The following is a 7,500-nucleotide window of genomic DNA, read 5'->3' as shown; positions in this document are numbered from 1 at the left end:
CCCATCCTCCTCTCTCTCCATCATCTCCGTCTCCTCCCATTCCCTCCTCTTGCTCTTCTCTTCCCCTGCTTCTCCCTCTCCCTCCTCTCCTTCCCTTCTCCCTCTCCCTCCTCCCCTTCTCCTCCTTTTTCCTCCTCTCCCTCCTCCCTTACCCTTCTCCCTCCTCCTCCTCTTCCTCCAACAACAACAGGTTTGGGCGTCGGGCGCGGCCTCTGCCACACGACTCCCGCCACTCCTTGGCTGCACGGGAGGGCTGCCCCTTCCCTAATATCATCCTACTTCCTCAACACATTATAAGGCTGTAGCTGTATCCTGTATGAGAATCGATGGGCCGTGCAGAGTGAGGTCAGGTCAGGTTAGGTCGCGTGAAATAGCTTTATATAAAGGTTAATAGTAGGAAGTTGTCATCAGGCGAAGCATTTGCGCGGAAACGGTAATTTTACGAGTAGGAAAGTTCATGTATGCATTTCATATTTTTGGGTGTAACCTGAAGGGAAAATACAATATAACCACGGCATTATTTCTGCAGCTAGTATAACAGATTAATGGAAATAAAACTGGTTGACAAAGCGATTTCTTTGAACTTAGAGCAGAACAATAGAGCGCCGGTTATGATATCGATCGACGACCCCCAAGCTTCTGGTCTCGTCTCAGAATCTTTTCATTAGAAGTGGTCCTTCAGGAAAAATCAATTTCTGAGTCACTAAATAACCAATAATCGAAAAATTGCCTTCATCACTTACAGATGGACCAGATATAGATTACATACCGGATCCCTTGAACACCAGCCGTTAGAGGTGAAGTCACCGGCAACGACCTCAAAACATTAATATTCATGAGCAAATTCTACTCATAAACTCCTTATTGGTGACCTTTTCACATCCCGGTCGTTTGGGAGGCCGTGACTGTTGTACTGGCTGGCAGGGTATGCCATAAGCCTCATTCTGGCGCCATGGAATTTTAAAAACCTTCATATTAGCACTGGTAATAGTGGTGATGATTATGATGATGATTATATTGATGCAATATTGACAGTTAGTAATGATATAAACAACAGCAATAATAACGATGCAGAACACTATTACCGAAATCTTCGTTGTTATCATCCTTTTTCAATATCTTAATTGTTATCATCATCCTTACTCTTGATATAATAATTATCCATTAATATTTTTGCTGATATTATTATTATCATTAATGTTATTCTCATGTTGATCATTATTCTTATCATTATTTCGATCATCATTATCGTAATTATTGTTGTATTGGTTATTGCTACTGCTGCTGTTATTTTAAGTTGCATTCATCATTATCATCATCATTATTGTCCTATTCACCTTACTGTTTTAATGGTGAACGTGACAGTAGAGTGTCCGTACGTGCGTGGGTGCGTGAGTGTGTTATTGTCCGTTTGGTCCGTGCCATCCAGGGTGGAGAGTCAAGAGACCGTTACATATAGACGGCAGATCGTGGTAACAAAGGCAGAGGTGATATTGGGTCATCTGGTAAAACAAAAACGTTATCCTTTCTCGGTGTCTCTGTATTCTCGATTTTCGTTCGTTGAAACATTTTGCTTTTGGTTATAGTCATTGTTTTCTATACATTCTTCGTCACACATATTCTCCATCTTACTTTTGTTCTTTTCCCATTTTATTCGCCTTTTCTGCTCCTTTTTCTTTCCCTCCACGACCCCCCCCCCCCCCAACTTGTCTTTGCTCGTTCTTTCCTCTCCCTCTTCCTCCTCTCTCTTCCATAAGCAACATGTCTCATTCATCCTGTCACACGGCCTATTACCTTCCTCCTCCCTCTCCCTCTCTCCTCCCCCTCTCCCACTTCCGTTTCCTGTGTTAGCTTCCCTGTCGATTTTCATCTCTTGTGGTGTAAAGGGGGGCGTATGGGGGAGCGGGGCGGGGCTGAGAGAGGTCAGAGCGTCAGCTGCCACAGGTCAAAGTACGAGGCTTGGCTTTATAGACCCCCCCTTCCCCACATGCTACTGTTGAAGAGTTAAGCTACATTTATTGCTGGCGCTTATGCAGTGATTTTTTAAAACTGCATTTGATATTAATTTTGATTACTTTTAATGTCCCTTTTAAACAGAAGGGCATTATAACATCTGCGAATCACTTGTTGATGTTTCAGTTTAAAGGAAACTAAAATCTAAAGCGCAGAAACGAAAAGAAACAAATTTTAAAAATTCTCTCCATGTAACACGCAGCTACAAAGTTTTCCTTTTTTTCTCTCTTTTGATCCGAGTTGTTGCAACCCGAGCTTTGCGATGGAAATCAATCGCGTTTATCTGTATAAACGCACTGGTTGTTTATACTGAAACCTTCCACTTTCATATCGACGAGTAAACCATAACATGCAACCTGTCCGTAACGTACACTCGCTAAGCACTCAAAGGTAATCGTCACAAATAAACTAAATGCGGCCAGAAATGCTGACCGAGCAGAGCTAATGCTTGATACAACACTGCTCCATTTACAACCTACCGGAGCTTTTAAAAATAGCTCTGCAAACGTTGCCTACGACTTGTGAAATTTTAAATCCTACATTTTTTTTTTTTTTGTTAAATAATTTCTTCATTTCGTTGGTTGGTTTTAAAATCAACGATGATCCGCGTTTTGAGGATTGAGAGAGATCGGTATTCGATGCGCTAATTTTTGACGAGGTGAAACATAAGATGATACGCAGGTGTTTCACTGTGTCTTTCTTTTTATTTCCGCCAGTAGACCTGGATTATAACAGGCCCTCTGAAGTAGTATTGTAATGTTCATAAATTCACGATTTCCTTCCCCACGGACTCAATTTTCATGAACGATCGACACGCGTCGCGAAGGTGTGGTTGTGGTCATGACTATTTTTCTTCTCTCTCATATATATTTAAACAGCAGTCTTGCCCCTTTGCCCTCCCCTCCTCTCTTGTAGAATGCGTGACCGCGTTCACTCTCTTTGTTTAAGTTGTTGCATGACGCATGTCTCGCTGCCTGTCCAAGCGCACATTATTCGCATTACTCTGTCACCCTTCCGTCCCTCGAGACACTTCAGTCTGCTAACGGAGGACGCGCCGAGCGACGCCGTCCCCGAGGCGCCGCCACGCTGATCCCTCGTGCTCTCCCCCGGGCTAGTCTGTGCGAAGATTGCAAGCACTTTCTGCGTGTGTGAATCGCATGAGTCAATACTTACTGTGTTATGCGTGCATGTATTTGATACTGAGTCATATACGTATGTATGTGTCTTTATACACCGTCGTGCGATCGCAAGTTTGCAATTATACGAGAGAATATACATGCATGCGTACATGCTCTCATGGAGCACTGTATACGGTACATGCGTTCGAGTTAGGATTCGCACATACACACGAACGAGTGCGGGTAAATGCATATATGTATGTGAGACTGACTAGATGTGGGAGCGCTCAATGAGTCTGCCTGTGGAGGAACCCCCAAGCCCACGAAACGCAGCTCCTCCTCTTGCGCGCCCGTATGACGACGCCCATTAGAGTTCACGATAAACACACGTGGGTCAAGAGCAGACCACAGCCTCTCTTTTCCCTGTTCCTACCTTCAATATATGTTTTCGATTCTTTTATTGTTGTAGTTATCACTTTTATTCACTTCATCATCTCTTCCTTCTTCCCATTGTTTTCATTTCCTTTCTTAGTTTCTCCCCACCACTTCTTCCTTCATTTGACCCCTCGCCTTCTTTATTTAACTCTTTCCCTCCCTTCCCAGCCAGAACAGAACTTCCATAATACAGCCCTGATCGATCTTTAAGAGACATTAAGCTGGGGTCGTGCTCGCATGCTGGCCGTTTAGGGCTCCCCTCTCGTCCTCTACCCTATCCCCCCCTGCTATTTCTACCCTGGCCTCACCTGCTCTGCTAGCTCCTCTCCTCTTCGAGACAGGGATCCTATTTCTGTTTACTCTTTTCAGTCTTATCTCACATGTTTAGAGCTACTTTTTCTATTCCATCCAACGTACTTTGGAAACGAGAGAGAAAGTAGGAACCTGTGATAGTAAGAAAATGGAGGAGGGAGGACGGTCTATATTCAGCCAAAACACCACTGTCTAGTTAATTACAGCGGGGGAACAAATTAATGCACAGAAAAAGAAGAGATCAAAGGAAAAGTTCATTAAGTAACCTTGCACTGAAGCGGGACTAGAAGTCGAATGGTTATGGTATGGTAACACTGCAAGTCACGTAACGAAGGTTATGGTAGTACTGTGAATTACATGACAAAAAACGTGATAAAAGTGAGAATAACTGTCAGAATTAAATTCACTCATATAAAACCACTAAGTAAGACTATCGTTTGATAACAGTAAAATGTTACTAGCATTGCCCTTTAGTGTACACATGAATATCACTTTGCAGCGATAAAAACTTAAATAAACTTATTTTTCACTAGAAGGCTATTTAACTCTTACTTTCCCGGTCCGTCAAAAGTACTCGGTCAAGACATCACTGTGACACCTTGAAGAGGGAATGTATGTCGCATTCAGATAACGCAGGAATGACTGGGTTAAAAGCGAAGAAAAACGGATTCAATCACTTCCTCTATGCAGAAGCAAGGCCATTGTTTCTTGTATTTTATTTGTCTTTATCCATCTTTACCTAGATCCTCCCTCTTTCTTTAGTCTTTCTCTTCCCCCCTATCTCTCTCTCTCTCCCTCTCTCTCTCTCTCTCTCTCTCTCTCTCTCTCTCTCTCTCTCTCTCTCTCTCTCTCTCTCTCTCTCTCTCTCTCTCTCTCTCTCTCTCTCTCTCTTCTCTTATCTCTCTCTCTCTCTCTTCTCCTCTTCCCTTCCATCTCTCTCTCTCTTTCTCTGTCCCTCTCTCTTCTCTCTCGCTCTCTCTTTTCTCTCTCTCTTCTCTTCTCTTCTCTTCTCTTCTCTTCTCTTTTCTTCTCTTCTCTCTCTCTTCTCTCTCTCTCTTTCTTCCTCCCTCTCGCTCTCTCTCCATCCCCTCCTCTCTCATTCTAGCCTTTCTCCTTCTCTTTTACTTCACCCTTTATCTTTCTGTGCCTCCCTTCAATTTTACTCCACTGCCTGTTTTCGCCGCCTTCCCCCTCTTCAGGAGCCCCGGGCCTCCAACTCTGAGGAACGACCGCCGCGTTCTACTGGGCGAGGCGGAAGGGTTCAGTGGACGGAGGTGCCCTGCGGTTATCCCACTCAGGGCGCAAAGTCAAGCAGGAATAATGGTTACAACCTAAATTTCCTTAGTAACAAATATTTTGTTTTTCTTACTCATATGGTTTTGTTTTCTTACTCAATTTTCAAAGCGTTCGTTTTAAGATTTTGTATCTACTTTCTTCGATACGCCCTTCTCTCCCCGTTCACCCTTCCTTACCTGTCGCTCCCTCCTCTGTGGATTCGCGATCAATAGTCAACAGGCACAGACACAAAGCGAGGTCGCTGAACTAAAGAAAATTTTGTTTTTGTAAACAGCTAATTTTTCATATGGTTATTTTTTCTAGCAACCCGGAAAGAGAAGAAGAAAGAAGTGCTTTCGTATAAACATTCGCCGCTGGGCTCACCCGAAGTGCAGGTTTAATAAGTCTTTGTTGACACACTATAACTCGTCCGAAACCTTTGTTTCGTGACTTTGCAAACAACACGAAATAGAAAATGTTTGCAAAAACTATGGAATACATGCAGATATATATAAGCAGTTCTTGTCAAGAAGACAACAATATTTTAAGCTCTTGCGTTTCCCAATTAAGAGGAAAAGGGCGTAAAGAATAAAACGCAGCGCTGTTCATGCAAAACCGGAATTAGTCGTTATAACTTCGCTCAGAAAGAACCCGGTCAATATCATGACGTGGGCCGGTCACGAAGCGGATGAGGGGGCGATGCCTCAGGATAAACGGTTCAATGGGTCCTCACGTGGTCCTCGGCACACAGTCTGGCCATAGCAAGAGATGCTTATGCGATATACACTTACACAGGTGTTCCTCGGCTCTTTCTGCTTCTTTCTATTTTCCTCGCCCTTCGCCCTCCTCTCCCTGCCCTTTCCCTCGGGATGCCCAGTCACTATAGTGCTTTATTCACATTTTGTTTCAGTTATCCACTCACAACACATATATGTTGCGGGGGAAAAAACAGAGCTCCTGGATTTTAGTTAAATACACGACAGCGATAATATATCCTCCACGCACGCCTAAATTAATGTTGAAAAATCTCACACACTAACTAACATCACGTTATTTGTGACAATGATAATGAAAAAAAAAAAAAGATTGTAATTCAAAAAGAGTTAATAATAATAATAATAATTATTATAATAATAATAACAATAATAAAAACAACAATAACAACAACAACAGCAACAATAATAGTAATAATAATACTAATACTATTAATAACAATAAAGAGAGAACAAATATTTGTGTATGTGCGTGTGTGTGCGCCCACACACCTACACCTACACACACACACAAACACGCACACACACACACATACACACACACATACACACACACACACACACACACACATACACACACGTATGTATGTGTATATATATGTATGTGTGTATATATATATATATGTGTGTGTGTGTGTGTGTGTGTGTGTGTGTGTGTGTGTAAATAATTATTTTGCTATAGCCTTGTCCCTTTCGTACTTATTTATCTATCTATCTATATATGATATATATATATATATATATATATATGCATACATATATATACAATCTATATATAAACATATATATGCATACACAGACACACACACACACACACACACACACACACACACACACACACACACACACACACATACACATACACACACACACTCACTCACTTGTGTGTGTGTGTGTGTGTATGCATGTGTGTATATACAAGGTGTCTTGTACGATACACGTATATAGGCCTTACATGGACCTTATGTATATGCAATCATCCCGCAGTGGAGGGAAACGGGGGCGTGCAGAGCCCAAGGTGTGAGCGGGCAAGGTGGCTGTGCGACCGCCTCGGGGGCGACATCAGAGCGCAACGCCTTCTCGCAGCCGCGCCCCGCGAGGGCATTGGGGGACATCGGAAGGATGTCTAGAGCTATTCCTGGTTTACCCGTTATTGCAGGGCAGTCTGTTCCACGTAGGTTTGTAGTATGAGAAGGGGAATTAATTGCATATCTATCTATCTATCTATCTATCTATATATATATACATATATATACTCATTCGTGTGTGCGTGTATGTACTATCTATCTATCTATTTATCTATAACTATACACACACACACAAACACACACACACACACACACACACACACACACACACACACACGCGCGCGCGCGCGCGCGCGCGCGTATATATATATACATATACACCTGTATGTGTGTGTGTATATATATATATTTATATATATATTTTATATATATATAGATGGATAGATAGATAGATAGATGTGTATACATATATACATTTAAATATACATATATGGGACCACATAAATATAGTTCACACGCACACTGTGTTTGTGCATCTGCATATCC

The 7,500-nt window shown here is 42.4% G+C and overlaps 1 protein-coding gene across 3 annotated transcripts in view; it reads right to left on the bottom strand.

Annotated features, from left to right (window-relative positions):
* LOC125048282 (flocculation protein FLO11-like) overlaps window positions 1–7,500 on the bottom strand; it is a 118,012-nt gene that overhangs the window by 109,923 nt on the left and 589 nt on the right. The gene's annotated exons all lie outside the window — the stretch shown is intronic.

Source organism: Penaeus chinensis, chromosome 43 (genome assembly GCF_019202785.1).
Source record: "Penaeus chinensis breed Huanghai No. 1 chromosome 43, ASM1920278v2, whole genome shotgun sequence".
Taxonomy (NCBI): domain Eukaryota; kingdom Metazoa; phylum Arthropoda; class Malacostraca; order Decapoda; family Penaeidae; genus Penaeus; species Penaeus chinensis.
This window is presented reverse-complemented; position numbering and strand designations above follow the sequence as displayed.